The sequence below is a fragment of the Acipenser ruthenus genome, chromosome 17 (assembly GCF_902713425.1).
Source record: "Acipenser ruthenus chromosome 17, fAciRut3.2 maternal haplotype, whole genome shotgun sequence".
NCBI classification, from domain to species: Eukaryota; Metazoa; Chordata; class Actinopteri; order Acipenseriformes; family Acipenseridae; genus Acipenser; species Acipenser ruthenus.
In genome coordinates this window covers 27,220,441-27,241,686 of record NC_081205.1, presented here as the reverse complement: position 1 = coordinate 27,241,686, position 21,246 = coordinate 27,220,441, and the positions used below count along the sequence as shown (strand labels likewise).

Below are 21,246 nucleotides of genomic sequence, written 5' to 3'. Positions count from 1 at the left end.
AAAGGCAAAGTTCTCGAATCATTTAGAACACCTTAGCAAGAACATGACGACACCATTTGGAATGTGTAGTCATTCTTCATTCGTCTTTTTGTCTTATAATAAAGGACATGCTGTTTTTCATAAAGCAGGAATCCTCACCATGAATCTATTAGAAGCACATCTTCTTTTGGTGAAAAGTAGTAGGCATGCACATGGAAAACATAAGTAGCCCTTCTAACACTGAAAAAGAATGGTCCAATAAATGCCATGAAATTTAAACTTGGATAACATAACTAAATTCTCTATACACCATGCACATTGTTTCATTCATTTTGTCAAGCAAGTTAAGAAAAACATGTAATAAAAAAAGGATTTTATCAGTGCCAGTACAAAAAGACTTGATTTTCATTATATTACTATCTATGTAGACTGGCGCACCCAGGCTTTTTCCATGCAGGAAATGTGTTAGCAGTCAACACTTTGGCTCTTCAGCCTCAAAGAAAAATAATGAAAGTGCTATTTAGGAAGAAGTCTACACAGTGGAAAAGTTGTATAATAACTTTCACTATTTGGATCCTGGCTAAAACTTTTAAGAGTCCTTACATAAACAATATAGCAGAATATATCAGAAGGTTTTAACAATTTGTAGATCTGAAATAAAATGTTTGTTTTTCTGCTGTAAGTGCTTGTAGAATCTACTAATAGTGTAATTATAATAACACATTCTTTATATTTTGATTTTTTTTTCACAAAACATAAATAACTACTAGCCATGCAACCGGGTGCTTTGATCCAGTATTGATGTTCCTGTTTGATAAAAAGCATTCAGATATCTGCAGAAAATATTTAGGTTTGACACCTAAATCACCTTTGTGCCTCATCGGAGTGGAAACATATGTAAGCTGCTGCACAGTTTTTTTTACTTTTATTTATGATAGCATTAGTTGGAAGAAAATCTCTATTAGCTAGTCAGTCATTTAACAATAATGACCCTGGTTTTGCACCTATAGGGTTGGGTTATTTGGGCATATCCTCCTTGGTATCTTATACCTATTGCTATTTGTTTCATTATGTACAGGCACACACAGCAGTGTACAGAGTAATAGTCCTTCTTAATTAAATACAGCTAAATGTTAATCAGTCAGACAAATTGATTTATCTTTGGTACATGAAAACTTTCTTTTTCACTTTTATTCTCACCAGAGAACAGGTTTCCTACTCATTTAGTATGTTCAGGTTTTTCTTTTTTGCCCTTATCTGTGTTTGGAGTCTTGTGGTGGGATTTAATCGTCGGAGTGAAATTATAGGTCTACAGATGTTTTCAAGATGTTTTTCTGTCAGTAGCAGATTATCCCCTGTAGCAAAATCTCATTAAAGTGCAATTTACAGAGCTCCGCTGATGTTGCCATCAACCAAAATTAAAGGCATTCATTTTTCAAAGTTCACAGAACTCCTTACATAAATGATGTAGCAGTTTGGGGGAACAATTTTCCAAAGTATTATTTGTGAAATTAACTCACATTAGCAGAACTAATGTTGTAAGGGGATTGGGTTTGGACAGCACAGCGAATGTGCAGATGTGTCCATTTTATTTAAGCCATACTGTACCAAAATGTGTTGAAATATAACAAGGCTCCCGTGCTGTGAGCAATGTTGAAGGAGTGAAAGTTAGCGCTTAAACCACAAGTGTTGAGGTTGTAGCAAACTTCAGCTCAGATTGGGAGGCAACCGATAATCTATTCAAATCTAGTTTATATCATATGCACACAGATATCTTTAAGTGGCACTCCCACTTACAGTATGATTTTGTACTGACTACATTAAAGCTTGTTTGAGTAAGGTCTTCAATTAAATATCATATCCTTTCAGTTGTAGTTCAGAAGTCTATGATGTAAAAACAATAGGGCATATTCATATCTAAAAGGCGGTCGATCTAAATATATCCACTGTATAAATAATCAATAAATCCTAACATCCAAAAGTGGATGTTAGTGTCTTTAGATTTATTGTCAGGACAGGTAATATTTAAATGATTTGGTATTTGGGCTTCATTAGTGCTCTCTATAGCCATGTTTGTCTCATTGTTTTCCCCATAGCTCCCCATTCCCCAAATGCCAGTATAGAAATGTATTACATGAATAATTGTATCATGATTGCTATGATAATGTAACGCTAACATTCATTTTATTACAGTAACATATGTTTTTGCAATGAGCTGTCTTTTGAACTTGAGCACTAAGGATGAACTTGTCACAGTGTCAATGTTGTATACTCATTGATCAGTTAATGGTTGGACAACAAGTATGACAGAAATACATTAAATCAAACCACATAAACTAACCATACAATTATTATTAGTTCAATATGCTTACCACAGAAAATGTAACACTTGCATTTATGAGTAAATCAAAGACTGATCTGTCACAACTGTTTAGCATATCTTTTTTCTAGCGACAGAGAAGTTACATAATTTAGTAAGGCAATAATTGTAACAACATAGAAATAGGATTTTATGTCATTCTAACAAATTATATGAACATGGAATTTTCAATATATGAATTTCAAAATGTGTGCCACAAATGATGCTAGAATGCTTAACTTTACATACATTGTAGACAACATATTACTACAAAATGTTTAAGAGATATTTCTGGAAAAAGTTTTACCTCTATAAAACCTTCAACTATAATTAATGTATAACTATTTTCTATAAGGTGATCCCCACTCTCTCTCGCATCCAGTTTTGGAGTGGCAGCAATACCATGTTAATGGGATTAGCAGAGTGCTGAGGACACATCTGAAGCAATCGAACGCACTTGTTGAATTGCCTAATAATGAAAAAACAAGACATTTACTGTTCTGTTGTGATGTCTCTTTCATCCAAGTGATTTGGGTCTTCAGAAGTACATCAAATGACCATATGCCTGCAATTAGCAATGAACAACCTCCTTTCTGGGACATCATAAAAAATGCAGATAACGAAACAGACATGTGGAACAGCTGGAAGTGTAATGGAGGAAGCAGGCTAGTTAATTTACAGTTTCTTTTTACTGACATATTTTTTGCTTTCAGATCGATCATAGTCATTGTTTAAAAATAAAAAAAGTTTAAAAAAAAGATGCTGCACTGTATCAAGTAAATGGGAAGGTGCTCCTCCCCACACAGATCAAAAAGCAATTAAGAAATCCACCTGCTACTGGGGATGGTCAAGTAGAAAGATACTACCATAGGTGTTCAGCCATAAGCCATCAAGCAAAGGGAGAGGTATGTATTAGATCTTTGAATGACATGACCTTTTAGAGGACCCATATTAAGGTCTTAATGTTCACATGGATTATTTAGACTAAGCCATATTAGCACATAGATGAGTACTTCTGAACATCTCAAAACCAGGTACTCATACTTTCTAACATTTCAAACACAAAGTAATGGGAAAGTAAGTAATTTATTTATGAATATACTATGTGTATTGCTATTAACTAGAAGTGAAGCTGGGCTTTCCTGAAAGTAAAAAAGTAAAATGACTCTTTTTTTTCAGCTAACAAAGATAACCTGATTTTTTTTTCAAGCTCCAATTTAGATGGAAATTGTTGTTGGAATGTAACATATGCTGAAAAAAAAAAAAAATGGATACCAATTTAAAATTAAAAGCAGATGCTGAAAAAAATGTAAGTATGTTGCTGCTTCCAATAATATCAGGCAGTAAACAAAATAATCTGGTTTGTATTTGACGCTCATAGTGAAAGATGTATGCCCAAAGGGCAACTGTGCCACTCTTGTAATACTTTCACACACTTTTGCAAGGAGTTTAATATCCCATTCCTTCTAAAATTGCTCCAGTACATTTTTGAAATATCAGTGGTTTGATACTAAATATTATGAAGCACATTTGTTTTTAGCAGTAAAGTCTTTTCACATGAAAAATATAATAAAAACAGACTTTGAAAAAGTTGTTTAAATATCTCAGGAGTTAAATTTGTGATATTTTCAGTTCTTACTACTATGAATATTAAAAATATAATGAATATGATACACATACGTTCAGTGTGGATACTGTACATGTACATGCACATACGATTTCCTCTTGCTTTAGTAAACTGATTTCAAAAGTTATGTACAAACATATGAATACTGTTACTAATCTGTTATGTGAGTCATGTTATGAAAAAACACATTTCCAAAACAGCACTTTCCATAAAACGTTGGTGAAGATTGATCTGGAAGATGTAATGCAATCAAATCCACCTTTTTTTTCCCCCAAGTCACTGACGCCATATTTACCACCTCAGTTCACCTTAGTTGTTTCTTGCTAGTTCTGTGACATAAGCAGTTTTCACTTAACCAAAAAAAAAAAAAAAAAAATACAACAATAATTTTTTTAAAAATGGTGCAAAAATGGTGGGAAAATGCTTTATGAATATCGCCCTGATTGTTTTAACCATTCACGGCAATCTTACAACAAAGCACATTAATAACCGGTTAGCAGAGTCTGCGCATCGTCAATCTGGGCTCACAGATCATGACGTGCTTTTCATTCGGAGGAGAGCATCCCGCAGCCACTTGGCTTGATGGGGGTCTTGGTCGAACGGCTCAAATTACGCTCGAGACATTGATGTAATCTACAAACTGTTCTTGTACATGTGACAGCAGTTAAGTAGCCTCTTTCTTTTAAGTCTTTGTTTTATTATTATATACTGAAAAGGGCTTCAAGTATCTTTGACATAAATGGGACGCTGAAGTAGTCCCTGCATGATATATACAGTTCGGTGGTAAAGATTAAGATAGTGTTTATTACGCACAGGCCAAGAAAAAAAAAAAAAAAAAAAAAAACATTTATAATTAAAATTCAGATATTTGCCACTATTTAGTTTACATTCACAATATATTGCTAAATGTACTAAATATGGCGCATCTTTAAAAAAATAAATAAATAAAAGAAACAAGAAATGTACGATGTGTGTGTATCTTTTTAAACTGAAGTAAAATATTGATGCATGGTACTGTTCATCAGAATTGTACCTATACCCAACTGTATAAATACACATTTGTATTAGAAATACATATGTTATAGCAACACAGAAAACAAATAAGCCAGCTGAAGTATTACTGCATAAAATAGCCACATAATGCGCTATTACTGATTTTTTTTTTTTAAAGTCCTATGGGAAAAGTGTGTTATTACCTCGAAGTTAAATGGTTCAAAATAAACCAACAATAACACTTTAATACTTTTCGGTAAAGCAGCCGTTTCATAAACGAAAATTGCTAACTTTGAACACGAGCCCCAAGAACGTCACAGTATGCCACTGTCACTTAGCAACAAAAACCAATGTGAAGAAATCAATCAAGGTAAATACCTAGTATTGCTCAGCTGCACAGATAACTTTAACTGTTATTATTACATTGTTCATCAACTTGCTGCAATTTCTGCTCATTTAAATTTAAATTGCATATAATATGCGTTGCTTTCAGGCCGAAAGTCTACACAAGAGTAAAACATTCAAATTCCGCAGCTGAAGTAGACCCAGGAGATTCAAGAACTTTATGATCCAAAATTAAACAAAAATATTGCTTGGAAATACTATTATATTAAAAGAGCTATTATAAAAGCAATTTTGCAAAGTTGGTATTAGAACTCGGGGCACTATTTCTTCTCAGTTGTGGTGTACTGAGAATGCTCGTGGGAAACATATGCGCTTTGATTTATTGCATGAAAGAGCTACTTCGGAACAAGTGTTGGATGTTAAAATGAAGCTATGTTATTTATTTATTTATTTATTTATTTATTTATTTATGTATGTATTTATTTATTTATTATTAAAGGCATGGGTACATGCCTTTGATAATAAATTAATGTTAGTTGTTAGTTTCCTTTAATTTGGTTGTTGAAAAAAAAAAGTTTCTTCCAAATAGCTAATATATGTATGTATGTATGTATGTATGTATGTATGTATGTATGTATGTATGTATGTATGTATGTATGTGTGTATGTATGTATGTATGTATGTATGTATGTATGCATTTATTTAGAAGTTTAGGCATTAGCCTTTTAACTATAAAAGAGTAAACAATTGTACAGGCTATTAAAAAAATCCCAAAATAAAATAAATTATTATTATTATTATTATTATTATTATTATTATTATTATTATTATTATTACATTTCCTAGAGATTTCCTACAGTGTTGTAGGCCCCTACACACAACATTAATAAATAAATAAATACAATAAAATAAAATAAAAACTAACTCCACTGTGTTTTTTGTTTGTTTCTTGTATATTTTCGTTGGGTCCATTTATACCACACACACAAAAAAAAACTTTGCCCCATTATAGGTTTCTTCAGAGGACAACAGAAAAAACAAATTAATATTCTGCGTTCCCCGAGTATAGCCGATCTACCGAGTAAGAGTCTGATCATAACTTTTTCTGTTGAGTTAACTGAAAATGCATTATTTTTTTTGCAATACCAATAATAATATTTCGATAAGTGTTTAGACTTTACTTTTTTGAAAATAATTATTTTTAAAAATCTTGAACCTAGGTTAAATTAAACAATTGGTGCTATTTAAGTCAGACAATCTGATTCCAGGTCTTGAGTAAAGTTCAGAGTTTAGTATGTTAAGTATGTAAATAATTAAAATAGAATACTACTGCGGCTGCTACTACGACAACTACTGCTACTAACTATTGTGTGTGTGTGTGTGTGTGTGTGTGTGTGTGTGTGTGTGTGTGTGTGTGTGTGTGTGTGTGTCGCATTTTAGTTAAAGCATATATATATATATATATATATATATATATATATATATATATATATATATATATATATATATGCTTTAACTAAAATGTGAGACCTAATATCCCACTCAATAAACACGTTCTCTGTGTTTAGATGGTAACATGTATCGTATATATTTTTTATTTAAATGAATTAATAAAGTGAAGGGCTCTCAGCACGCTACTTTTTCATTGTTCTCTGTCAGTACAATAAAGCGCAAACAACAAATGAAAGCATTTCTTTGCTGTCGTACACTCATTCCACAGACTTTTCTTAATCAAATATATACAGTCTGGCTCTAATATACTCAACTCAATCTGATCAATGAAATATTAGACAAGTGCGGTCTTGATTCTTTCCACTTTGCATATTTACTTATTTAATTTTCGCCACCCGCTGTCCTGGGTTAAGTTATTTAAATGTTTCAGCTTCTTTCGGGAGCAGAAAAAAATGGCATTGTCTTGTTTTGTTTCATCCTAAAACGGAAATAATTTGCAAGAAAATGATAGGTCTCCAGAGCTCAGCTTCTTTGCATATTAATTTTGTTAGCCTTACCTCCTGTGGGCTTAAGTTAGGCAGGCCTATTAGATAATACACTAGAATAAATATTCTTACTTTATAACAACAGCAGCGCTTGTTAAAAACTCACCTTCACAAACTCAATGGATCCATATGAAAAGTACATACAGGGCAATCGATATAAATATAGACTAGATGCAACACTGTAGAAGTTGCATATACCCGGTAGTTGTTTTTAAATATATATTCATTAATGTTATCCGTTATATCATAATTGTATTCTGAAAACACGTCAATAGCATGTAAGCATTGCTCATTTAATTTATATTTTGTTTCATAAATAACTTTCTATGATCTTGTTAACGGCAAAGCATGCACATGGAAAAAATGAAGCTATAGGCTAACCCTAAACCTAACCCTAACTACAAACTCGCGTTCGACCTAAACCTGGATATCGTGTTACCTTTCTTCAGCCAAGGGACGCTTCCAACACTACCCTCAAATCAAAGTTAGTTAAATATCATGAAGAGAAAGAGAGTTATTGTTATTGTCAGATTTTCTGAGACCCCAGCCTAACAAAAAGTCACGTGCGTGATCCAACCATCCGCTCATACACGCATGCGTACGTGCATACATACATAAAGTATTGCCAACATTCATACATGCATAAATATACATGGTGAGAAAGTCCACTGTCCTATAAAATACAACAAGTTCTGACTTTAACTCATTTTTACAGCAGATAGACAGATGCAATAAAAAATAGTGGTACTTTAGAGCACATTAACATGCAACAATGTATGCAGAGGATATAGCTATTATTATTATTATTATTATTATTATTATTATTATTATTATTATTATTATTATTATTATTATTTATTTCTTAGCAGACGCCCTTATCCAGGGCGACTTACAATTGTTACAAGGTATCACATTATACATTATTTCACATTATACAGATATCACATTATTTTTACATTGAACCCACGACCCTCCGGTCAAGAGTCCAGAGCCCTAACCACTACTCCATACTGCTAATAATAATAATAATAATAATAATAATAATAATAATAATAATAATAATAATAATAATAATTTAAGTGATGCTTTTTTCTTAATACATGACACCCCAGATTAAAAAAAAAGAAATCAGAATATTCCAATACAATCTTAGATCAGTGCAATACTTTCCATGTCTGGTGTGCAGTACAGAAGCTTGTGTGTGAGGGTAGGTGTTATCAGAACCGAATACCCCGCGAAGAAGTTCAGTGTGTCGAACTTTTGAGTGACAGGTCTCCTAAATCTCTATCTACAGGCGGTTCCAGTGTACAGTCCACTATTCTTTAATTCAATTAAATGCATCCACGTATAGATCCTAATTAATCTAATACAACTAGACTAAATCAACATATTTGTATTACAGAGCCAAGAGTGAACTCAATAAGTCAACAATCCGTTGTCGTGAGGAAAGTGTTTAAATACCCTGCAAGTAAAATAAAAGTACCCCAAATGGTTTGTCTATAATGATGTTCCCCAGGTGGCCTAATCAGTTAGGGCACCAATGCCACCTCTACCAGTTTTTGACAACTACTTAGCAACCTGGGGTGCTGACAGATGTCTCCTCGTAAGTCTTTTGGGACTGCCAGATCATTGAAAAACGAGAAAAAGCCGCGAAACAGCATATTCTGCATATAACCCACCATCTATGTTCTATTCCCTATTGTTCTGACATTACCCACCTATTTTTTCAAAACAACACAATTATATAGGAGAACAGTTTTGCAAATAACTTTTCAAAATACAGTATTATATTCATGCAATAACCTACTATAATTTATTTGGTTTTAATTAAGAAAATCAAGTGTGGATTTTTTTTTTTTTTTTTTGCATTTAAATTAGAATCCTTACATGAACCAGTACAAACTGAGCTCTAAAATAAACATTTTTTTTTTTTAAAAAAAAACGTATTAAACGTTTAAATATGCATTTGTTAAAGCCTTCTAAAGAAAGCTTCAATTCAGTCATTCTAAACTAAGACGCAGGAATGTTTAATAAAAGACTTCAAAATGATATTGAGAGAACACAAAGAAAATAATAATGTTGAGATAAAAGAAATGCCGTTCTTACACTGGGTTGAGGGGGTTGGGAAACACTATTTCTGGTGAGAGAAGAAAGCATCAAAGGCCAATTGCCAGCAGGTGGCGGCAACATAACGTTGCAGAAGCCCCACCCCTTAATGCTTCTGCAGTGCTGGAAAGGTACCACCTGATGATAAAGCCCATGCAGAATTATTCAGACGTCTCCAAGCTTGATATAACCTAGCCCTACAGAAAACAATGCCAACAAAGAAGCAAGTAACTACATGGCCACACCTTGCTAAAGAGTATCACTTAACACAAAACACTGTGTCTGTAAGTTACAGACAGGGCATTATCGAGGCGTACTCACACATTATTTACAGACTCGTGGAAAACAAATGCAATCAATTAGTTACAAATATAAAGTGACGTTTTATTAAAATACACATTTTATTATAGTAGCCTACAGTCTTTTGGGTATGTTAACCCGCAGATGTTTTCCGCTATGTTTTTATTTTATTTTATTTTATTTTTTACGTGGAGCAATTAATGCGGGGCAGAACGCAAAGTCGGTTTTAATTCAGATGCCCTTCTCAGATAACTCAGAACACCTCCACATATTTGAAATTTCTGTGGGGATTCTATTGTTTATAATTCGGGATGTGGGATGCCAAACGCTTGGCGACACAGTACAGCATTTGAGTCTGAGACTGAGAGAAGTGATGAAAAACACTTGTGTTTCATGCTTCGAGTTAGAAGCTTCTTTAAAAAAAACGCACACACACAATGGACTGAATGAGACAGCAGAGCTGCACAAACCGAGACGTTAAGAAAAAGTTTGAATGTGTAAACACACAAGTGAAGTAAGTGTTCTTTACTCTTTTTCTAATAGAGTCATTCGAATAATTAATACCACTAATGCTTCTTAAACAAAGTGCGTGTCGTTGTGTTTGTCAAAATAGTTTTTTTGTAGACAATAAAAACAAAACTAATTGTGTTGAACTTATCTATAAATCTCACTAGCTAATCCGTTATCGATATGTATTTTTAATTACTAAACTATACATTTCCATATATTACAGTTCTAATTTTATTTAATTTCAAAACATTCAGACTCAAAGAACTCTTTGTAGCCCCATTATTGTTAAATGGTAATACAAAGCCATTTAGACTATTAGTTTGATTACTGCAGAGGATATAAATCAACCTTCACTTGACTTGATCTTTATACAGTATGTGCACAGTATATTTGTGTATGTAATAACTTGTACATAAGTACATTCATAAATCATTGACAAACATCAAAATATGAATTATTACTCACAGAACCCTTTAATAAGCATTGAACAATATATATTGAGCACTTGCTACAGACTGTTGTTGGCTTTTTTAATGCCCACTGGGGGATAGGTTAACATCAACAAAGTCACTTTTCTTGTGACCCTCTCTGGGCTGGATTTTAACAAAGGTTTTAATTTAAAGAAATAGGTAGTGCAAAAAATCCAGTGAAAATGAGTTACATACTATTTATTCATCACTAGATGGATGGTATGACCCTATGTGGTTAAGTCACGTGGGTGCTAAAATATCTTCCAAATCTAGTGATGTATATTATTGTACCAACTGCACACCCTTATAAAAGTGGAATGTGGCACACCAAGATATCAAAGTATAAACCATTATGAAAGCTTACTGTGATATTTTTGCTGTTTTATTATGCTTTTCCCATGGTTATACTTTGCATTTACAATAGTTTACCCTGGTTTGCCATGTTTATTAATATGCCTTGTCATACCTCTCTATTCTTTACAATGCTAACCTATGCTTTACCATGCTTACACTGTGATTTATTACACTTTGCTATGCTTTTACTGTGGTTGCTTTTACAAGGGAAGTGCTGAAACGCTCTGGAAGCATGGTAACAATTGACGAGCCTCAGTAGTAAGCATGGTAAACACCACAGTAAACCAGCATGATATGACTTGCATACCTATTATAAACTGCATTGAGTGTATTGCAGAAAATGTGCATGGGAAAAGGTTACTTTGAATTGTAAGAGAGAAATTCAGAACTGAAAATGATTCAGAATTGAAAAAAAAATCAGTGTTATGAATGTGTTCTCATTAATAAATATTACCTTCACATGATAACTTTAACCTGTCACACTGAGATACCGAATGAAGTAATTTCTCCAGCCGTACGACTAACCCCTGACATTAAAATGTCATTGTCTACTAAAGAATGGGAATTGTGTTACGTCACGCAGTGATGGCAGGCATTATTTATTAGGACTTCCTGTCACGGTAATAAATGGCTTTTTGATGTAACGTCAAAATAACTTCAGACTGGGACATTTAATAAGCGGTAGATACTGTTCTGCTTGGTTGATTAGGGTTGGGAAACCTGTGACAGATTTAGATTAAAAATAAGAATGTGATAATTAAAAAGATATGATTGTTAATGTTCTAATTTAAAACTGGACTTGCTGTTCCTGTTGCCATGTATTTCCCTTCCCTTTTAATGAGGGTCTGCTCACAGTATTAAACCTTGGGTTTAAGATTCTATGAATTTTTATGGATTTTATGGCATTACTATATATATATACCTAGGACAAATTGGCATATTATTTTGTAATGAATTACAATATCTGTTTCTTACCTTTCCAGCAGGCAAACAGTTCTACGATGGGCTGCATTATGAAGGTCATGGCAGAATGTTATGACTTCTCACAGATTGAAGTGTTTGTTAGCTGTTGTTTTAAGCACCTTGTTTTTACTGCTCAATCCCAGCTCATCAGGGGGAACTGTGTTTGTTGTTGGCTGTCACATTCTTGACACCACCTGTTGTCTTTCTTCAGTGGCGGCAATCATCTCAGTATACTATGGACACTGCAACACTTATTAAAAAAATCATTGGTGATCTCCCATAGTTGACCATTATCGATAGCCAACTCCGTGTGATTCATATCAGTGAAAATGGGATAACTTATAATGAGTTAGTTCCAATAACCAAAGCTTTTTTTTGAACAACTAGGATGGAATTAATTTCTGTACAACGTATGTAGTAACCTGCATGATACTTGTATTTAATTCAGATGAAAAAAAACAGAGTTCAAATACTAATATAAGTTCACTATAGGATTTGTTTCTGATTCTTGAAGGCTTATGTCAGTCCCCCATCTTTTCTCTCTAAATAGTGTTTGTTGAATATGTTTGAAATCATTGGGTCTATTCACAAAACTTAAAGGACTGTTTTAAGGAATTTTAGAAAAGTAAAGATTCCAGTTTTAGTTAAAAGTACAGTCGTGACGCCTCGGGAAAAGGAAAAATATCCTGAATAAGCGGCTGTCCCAATTAAACGAGAGGCAGTTGAGATGACCTTAGTCACACTTTTTTGATTCTTAATGAAAAGAATCACATCACATGTGATTAAATGTTAAATACATATGATTACATTTTAAATACATCATTTAAAATGAGTCCATTTTTTTATTATTCCTAAACAAAATTAATTGTACCTGCGATAAGAGTTCAACGTGGCTTACACAAGTCACAGCGTAATCACGTACTCCCTGCACTGTGCTACGCGGCCTGTCTTGCTCTGAAAAGCGATCTCCGTTCATCATTTGAAAATACCGTATCCCAATAAAACTAAGTGACGTCCCAATCAAACAACATAAATAGCATTGGGAAGAACCGTCACCCATAGTTGTATCCCATTTAAGAAGAAATCCCGATCCTGATATCAGGATCCTGATTAGGTGGCACCATCTGTACATTTCCAAATTTTTGTGTATATCTGCCACCATCATACGACCATCCTGAACACTACACTAGTGTTTACCTCTGTATAAACTTGTCTGAAGAACGTACTGTATTTGCTTGCTACACATATTAGAACAAACAAGGTCCTCAATTCAGGATTTTACCCAAACCAACCGAAAGCTCCTCAGCTCTATATATCGCTAAACTGTATTAATGAAGTCATTGGTCTACAGAAATCCTTCTGTTTCTAGGTACAGTAGGGTTGTCGCTGTGTTAACATCATTAAGATGATATATATTCCATTTGAAATATATTGTTTTTTCACTGAAAGATGTCCCATTTATTTGACATTTTCATATGAAAATGTCAAGTAAATGAGACATGTTTCAAAGACAGTATCGTTTGTTCAAAGCCTCTCCATTTGCACAGTCAACTGTGAGCACTTAAATGTCAGTGGGGTGTGTCTTACACACACACACACACACAAAAACCACCAACCCCCCCCCCCCCCCCCCAAAAAAAAATGTTATAGTGTGTTGGACCACCTCTAGTGACTCGACAAGCATCACATCTGCATCCCATGTTGATAATAATGGCTGGGATTGTTCTACTTAAGTAATAGAACCCGAATAAGAGCGCTTTACGGTTTGGTAATGCCCGCCTTGCACTGTTGAATGCCTGAGCCTAAGGGTAGGAGAACGCATTGACAGTCCTACCAAATCATATTTATTTTTTGTAGTGTTTTGTTGCTTCAGGTACTCCTTGGCTATGCAGGAGCAGCCATCATTCATCTTCAATATCTAGGTCCAACATGCCCTAACTAGTGTAAGACATTTAGTTCCAGAATGATAATAACCCCAAACATAGTAGACTGCAGGTAGCAAATGCCATACCGCTTAAGTACAAATGATGAGTCCTATACACAAAGATGTATATTGCCAAGACACTGTAAAACTGTATTGCGGTACAAATGCCAAATTATTTTTTGATAGGCCCAAGACTATTTATCTTAATGGATGGCTGATGGATGACTGAAAGCCATCAGGAATTGTTTTATTGTCATATGTTTGATAATAAAAGTGACAACTATAACAAGCAGATGTTAAATTATTAAAGAACCTGTAAAGGGATATTAAACTCCTATGGTGTTTTAAAACAGAATGGCCAAGGTTAAATGTCAATGGAAAAATACCCTGGTTTGCAATTTGTTATGCTTTAAAGAAAACTTAGAATCTCTGCATCAGTTTGGGAGTATTTTCACAATTTGAAACTAGTAATGTTGCAAAAATGTAAATGGAGTGATTTGACTTTGGGAGCGAGTTGAGTATTAATTGAGTATTAAGAGCAGATTTTAGGTTGTCTTTGGCAGTCGCCATTGAGGTCAAATAAAGAACAAATGCCCCAACCAGTTGACCTGCCTTGGTAGTGATTTAATAATATTTGAGGTACCATTGCAGTTGTGGAATGGATGGCTTATTAAAACCTTTTGCATGTATTTGAAAGAAACATTATATCTTCAGTATTTAATAATCAAAGGGGTCTGTTTGTGGTAAACCCCCCTGGTCACTTGGCATTTATTCATCATGCACTAGCACTGTAAAAGTGAAATACAAAAGCTCTTTGAAGTCTATTTTCTCAAACTGTATGTTCAAAAAACAGGATCATTTGATTTTGGAAAAGATCCAACTAAGAAAACGAAGTCCTTAAAGAGAGTGAACATATTCTCAGAATGAGGTGTGTAAGTAGAATAGACTGAAAGCAGTATAATGAATTTCACTTTAGAATGTAGTCAATTTGTCACTACCAAGAGCTGAGCTAAATGATATTGCATTCGATTCTGCAGAGAGATTGTGGAAATGCATCTGAGTGTTTCCTCTTCATCAGTCTCCTTTATATTTTTAGACAGTCTTTATGTGAATACAATGACTTCAATATCAAACATTTTAAATGATGCTTGAAATATCAGTCACTTGACTTTGATGTCACACACAATTAAATTCGACCCATCCTCTCTCAGTTAATAACAGCAATCTCACCAAGTCTAGTGCCTAATTAATATGTGCAATTTGTCACGTTGCCGTGACACATGGATATCAAAAATGCTTAAAATGTTATTTGATGCAGAGGTACAGCTCTCCAGCCACACAACAGAGAAGCTGTCCCATGTTTGATTGGCTTTAACAATTTTAAAATGCCCCAGAGTCTATCACGCTCAAGCTGAGACTCGACAGTGCATGCAGTGTGTTACTGATGCGTTGGTTCCCTTTAGGCTGCTAAATAGTGGTAGTATTTAGAAAGAAGCCTAGTTGGAACTGAAAGGTGCATATTTAGTATTCCATTTGATAGTGCAGAATGAGCATAAACAAAGCCAAACAATGGACCCATAAACAACATGTTCAAGAGATGCAAACACTCAGTTATGTGTCTCATCGTTATTACACATGCTGTCTTATTACGCCTGGTTCTTCCATGTTTGTGGTAGAAATGGATACAGCTGTCAACTTGAAGAGCCAAAGCACTGGTAATTTTGTGCCGGCCTTTAAGAACATAAACAGTGATGGAGAAATGTGCTTTGTCAGCAAGGTGCTATGGCATCAGTCAAGATTATTATGCCTTGTTGCTTCTAATATGAGGGATCCTCCAATGGAATAATGCAAAATAATCAAAACATGTATGTTGTTTGTCGGGAAAAATGTGTCCAGTGACACACTAGTGCTATTTCTAAAGCATTCTCCTGTGGAGGGCAGTGTACTGTATTTGTGAAATAAACAGTTTTCAATCCTCATTTATGAAGTATACCACACCTTGGCACCTATGTGTGTGTATGACCCTGTATTTTAGAATAACAGGGTATATTTTATTAATATAAACACTGCTTTCTTTTAAATCATTAAAACCGGATCCTTTCTGTAGTTTTACTTTTTTTTTTTTTTTTTTAAACAGAGAATCCGAAATACAACCTTGGTATCAGAATTGAATAGACCTATTACTGTCTTATTGTCTGATGTAATTAATGTTTGCTTTCTCTGTGTTCCAGTTATTTTTGATATATGAAATGCATACACAACACTGTGATACCATTTCACAAAGTATCATAATGCATTGATTTACATTATAACAGCAATGTTTCATAACTGTGAATAATTCATTGCAGATCCAAAATGTAAAATAACATTGCTATTTAGTATTGAAAGGGAATTATCATAATACATGGTTAACATGTAGGTGTTTTTTTTTTTGTTACTTTAAATGCAGTGTAAACAACTGTTTCAAGTGATGTTTCAGTGTGGCAGTGGGATGTTTTTATATAGCAATTTTAGCATCATCTTCACATGTGATCACAGCCACCCTGACATATAACTAGTCCAAAGTATTGCAAACATTTGCCTGTGTTGTCTTCATGTTCATCAATAAAAAAAACAAAAAAACATCTATGTTATCTGAACATAGAAATGCATTACTCATCCTTAACCATGGCATAAAATGAAGGTTATGTACACGGTCTACCTTATATTAAAAAAAAAAACAAACCTTTCAATTTTGTTTCATCACATGTATAATTTGAAAATCAAAAACTTTTAAGCTACCAAAGTCCTACATCTGTTTAGAAAAATAGATTGTGTCCATGAGCCTTCAGACTTAAGGATTCACTTGTAAAGAATACAGTTTTTATTGGATGAACAGACTAATGTACCATGCAATGTAGTAGTACCAGCATTTTATGCAACATTGAAAGAGTCAATTAATTTGCATAATTCAGCAAGTGTTACCATGACTTTAAGGTAGGCTAGTCTGCTCAGCATTCTTGTCTGCACAGTATATTATGCCATTTGGACAAATTAATCATTCTCATGTACAATTAATTACACTTATGACAAACTGAACCTTTTACCCATGGGTCTTACATTTTTATAGTAGAAATCTAATATTAATGCTTTTTAAGACCAGTGATTTACCGAGTACCTTAAAAGTCTACAGTGCCTTAGGCTGAATAAAATTAATATTTTGTTTCCCATCTGGAGACATCAGTAAAATTAATGAGGGAGGGAGGCATCTAGTAATGCATAACTGGGATTAATCCACAGTTTTTAAACAGTGGTACTGTTTACTTGAGGTACAGGAGTGTTATTTTCTAAAATGTGTAGTTTCGGATCCAGCCGTGTGATCACTGTTCTAAATGAATAATTATGATGTAGTACACACACACACACTACTGCCTTCACAGACTTCTATATTTGCACCCCCACTTGACTAATTAATATTCAATTAGAACTCTTTTTCTCCAACACTAATTGAAATGCATTAGCGAGAGTGTCATGCAGTTGCAATAAATGCCAAGAGGTAACTGTCAGGATTGAAACGATTTTGAAAAGCAGCATCTGGGTTTTGTGCCCATCCTCAATAGGAATGAACATGCATGTGCTGTGTAAATGGTACCAGTGCATATACCTCGTATATTTTAAACACTATTTTAAAAAGCTATACAGTTTTTTCGTTTTTTAACAATGAAAATATTGATATAAAAAATACTGTCATGGTTGCATACAAACAAGAATGGAAGAAAATGTACATTTCTTAGCTATTTAAAAAATGTGCAGAAGGACAAACTTCTCTGATTTTTAAAATGTTCTACTTTTACTTGTTTAACCCAAACAGTATTTGAATGCAAATTCTGAAGCTGCTGTTGTGGAAGCTAATGAGATGTAAGATTCCAAACAAAGCACACGTTCTGTATTATTAATGCAAAAAAAAAAAAAAAAAAAAAATAGATGACATCAGATTATTATCTTTTTGCATTAATTTGGGGCTTTGGGGTTCTCTAATGCTCTGTTTTAGCCACTAATTTTCCAGCAACCAAATGAAGCAGCAGCTGGTGAAAATGTTACTTTTTCAGCACAGTTACAATCTAATGAAATCCCAACAAGTCATCTTGCTATCTTTCTTTCTACACTAGAGCACAGAAAAGGTAGTCACTGCTTTGGAGTATCACTTCAATTATGGGTTTTAACCCCACAGGTCACTGCTTGATTATTTACACAAAGCTGGTGTAATTCTGCTTAAAATCCACAATTTTCTATGATTACAAAGCTGCACCAGCTCTAGTGGAGGGAATTTCAGGTGGCTGCTTTGATAGCATTGACCTGAATTTGATAGGGTTAGACAGCTTTTGAAAGACCTACTTCTTTTTGTACTTTATTCCTCTGCCACTTAGATTATTTAAACAAAACTGAAACTACATTAAATCATTGTACCGGTATATACATTTGTAAGTTGTGAAGCAAAAAAATAAAAAATGCTGGATGGTCCTTCCTTTATTTACATTTTTGCAAGATGACTAATCCATACTGTAGGTGTTCCCTCGATATATCATGATCCCATAATGCATGGTTAGACTTGGTTGATTCACAGTTAGACTGTATTTTACTGTAGGAGGGTCATTAACTAATTCTCTGTTTTTAATGTTTTCACAGTTTTTTGCTGTATCCTGTAGAAAAGGAAAGACGGAGCATTGTATTTGCATGTCACATCTAACAAATACATTCTGAAACAAGCATTTCAATGCTGATCAAAGTGGCTGCATGCCTTCTAAAGCCAATGCCACTCAACACAGACAAATAATAAAACAATGATGCAATTAAAAAATCTGTTTTGTTAATTTTACCATTTAATCTTTCAAACCATTTATTCATCCTTTGTATTTTTTAATTATACATTTACGCAAACCTGTCCCAAATGATAACAAGTAAAATAAACAATTCTTGTGCGCTTTGAAGATATAATTTGAAGTACTTTGTAACTGTCATTTTTTAAATTATATATCTCCTCTTTCATTCGGAATTTAGTTTGATTTGGACAGTGACAGGGCTCACAAAGGGGCTATGTACATTACTGTCGAACAAAATACTACATTTGAAGATATGAAGATGGAAATGTATTTGTAATCAGTGGCTCACAGTGCAATTGCATTGCTTACTGATACTTTGGTTACTCATCTGTCTTTGTGTTTTTTCCACTTGGTTAGCTATATAAATTCATAGTACTTTCAAATTGATCTCGTAAAATGGCCCTGAATAATAGATTGTTGTCTTGACCAGAAGATGTCTGTTACCCATTTAAAGCAATTTTATATCTTAGCCCAGCTGGGTTTCTCTTCAGTCTGTTTTTTATTTTTTATGAAGTGAAGTTGAAACATTATTTTTCTGTAAACCTATGTTTTAATCTAATTGACAACACTTCACTGGCGTAGAATGGAAATGGGTCCTTTAAAAACACCTCCTTGTTTGTACGTTCCGGGCTAGATGAACCAAGACAACTGAAGCATGAGGCAAATGAGAAAATATGAAGTTCATAATCTGAAAGGGGCCTGCATGCTGTACAGCCATAAACGTTGCAACTGCTAGCTCAGGTGGAAAAATGTTAGAGTAAAAATGTATTCAATAAATAGAAAACACAGCATGGGTCTGCAAAGTGTGCATGAGGAACTGGTTAGGAGATTCGAATAATGGAAAAGGAGGTAGATGGAGCATGAGTGTACATTAAACAGTAGTGTTCATAGCTTGTGACACCAAGTATTCCTCTGGGAGTATAATTCTTAACTATCTTCATATTCTCTCAATTTAAAATACAGCTTCCTGTGTTATCATTTCATTTTGTTTAGATGGGAATATTTAATCGTAGATGAAGTGCTTGTCTGCATTGATGTGGCTCTTTGAGGTTTCAGATGCTGTGGGTCCTGACGTTGTAAACTTCATTATTCAATTTCTTGTGTATTGTTAAGTTTATAGCAATGTATATATATATAGATAGATAGATAGATAGATGCTTAATTAAGATGTTGACTCAATTTTAGCTAATAAAATAATTTCATTAAACTTACATGGCTCACGTGTAGTTTTGAAAGAAGCGCATGTCATACAATACTAAAGAAAATCTTTGTTTGCATACATCATTTTCTGGTATTGTTACTTCTACAGTTTCTAATACTATATCACATGCCTTATCATATTTATTGGCAGTAGTGTAAGTCACTGACTGCAAAGCAATGCAGCTATTAGGGGAAGCAGCTGGTTGGCTAATGACTGGACATGTCCTGTCTGGGGATAATGTCTCTCTCCGGGTGAAATGACCAAGGAACTAAAAGCTACCCAATAGTATGTGATTCATTTAATCTACTTCTTTCAAAACAGCACATCTGAGACCCACATAGTGAATGAAAGATTTATGGAATCATTTCATTAGCTCTAACCACTTTAAGATACTGGATCCGCCTGTTTTGGGCACTAGAATGGCTTTCAGATCAAGTTGTTCTTTATTATCTTCCTTAAATAACGGAGTCGAGCTTGCACTGATAAAACCCAGACCCAGTGTATGATGCATCGGAGAACGACGTCATCAACTGGGGCGCACCTGATCACGACTTATTCAGCCGGATCATTGGTGGCTTGCGCGCTCGCTCATGCGGGGTCTGCACGTCTACAACACACTCTACTAACCTCTGCCTGAAAACAGCCATTGCAACCGGCACCAGCACTACCTAATCTCTTAGGCTCCCCCCCCCCCCCCCCCCCCCCCACTTCAATAACAGACTCTCAGCCGCAAAGCCCCCCTGCTTCCTCATTCATCTGCAAAAACCTCAGATTCGCTAATTCGGAACCACAAGCCGTCTCCACCCTCATTCAAATATAAATCAAAAAGGTCTTTATGGCTGGCCCCTTCCCCTCCCCACCATTCCTGGAATACAGAATCAAACCAATTGGCATAGCTACACGAAAAATATCAGGGAAGATGTGCCTGATAATCGATCTCTCAGCTCCCCGTGGTCAATCCACCTGCAGCATTAATGCACTAATCCCCCACAAACAGTTCTCACTACAATACATCACTCTATCAGACACCATTAAATTCATAAAAACGGCAGGGCACGGTGCATGGCTGGCAAAAGCTGATATCACAGACACATTTAAAGTGATGCCCATCCATCCCTCTCGAAGACACCTATTCGGAATTTCCTGGCAAGGCGCATATTACTTTTCAACGCAATTAACCTTCAGCTGCTGCAGCAGCCCCCAAATATTCGATTCACTTTCGGAAGCACTCTACTGGATCCTGTTAAATGAATACCATG

General features: G+C 34.5%; 1 protein-coding gene across 1 annotated transcript in view; it reads left to right on the top strand.

Moving 5' to 3' along the window:
- The first annotated feature begins 9,753 nt into the window (after nt 1–9,753).
- The window catches only part of LOC117422973 (phospholipid scramblase 2-like), an 80,549-nt gene continuing 69,056 nt past the window's right edge, over nt 9,754–21,246 (top strand). The window contains exon 1 of the mRNA XM_058990273.1: nt 9,754–10,220. The gene's annotated coding sequence lies outside the window, so the exon portion shown is untranslated. The remainder of the gene's footprint in view (nt 10,221–21,246) is intronic.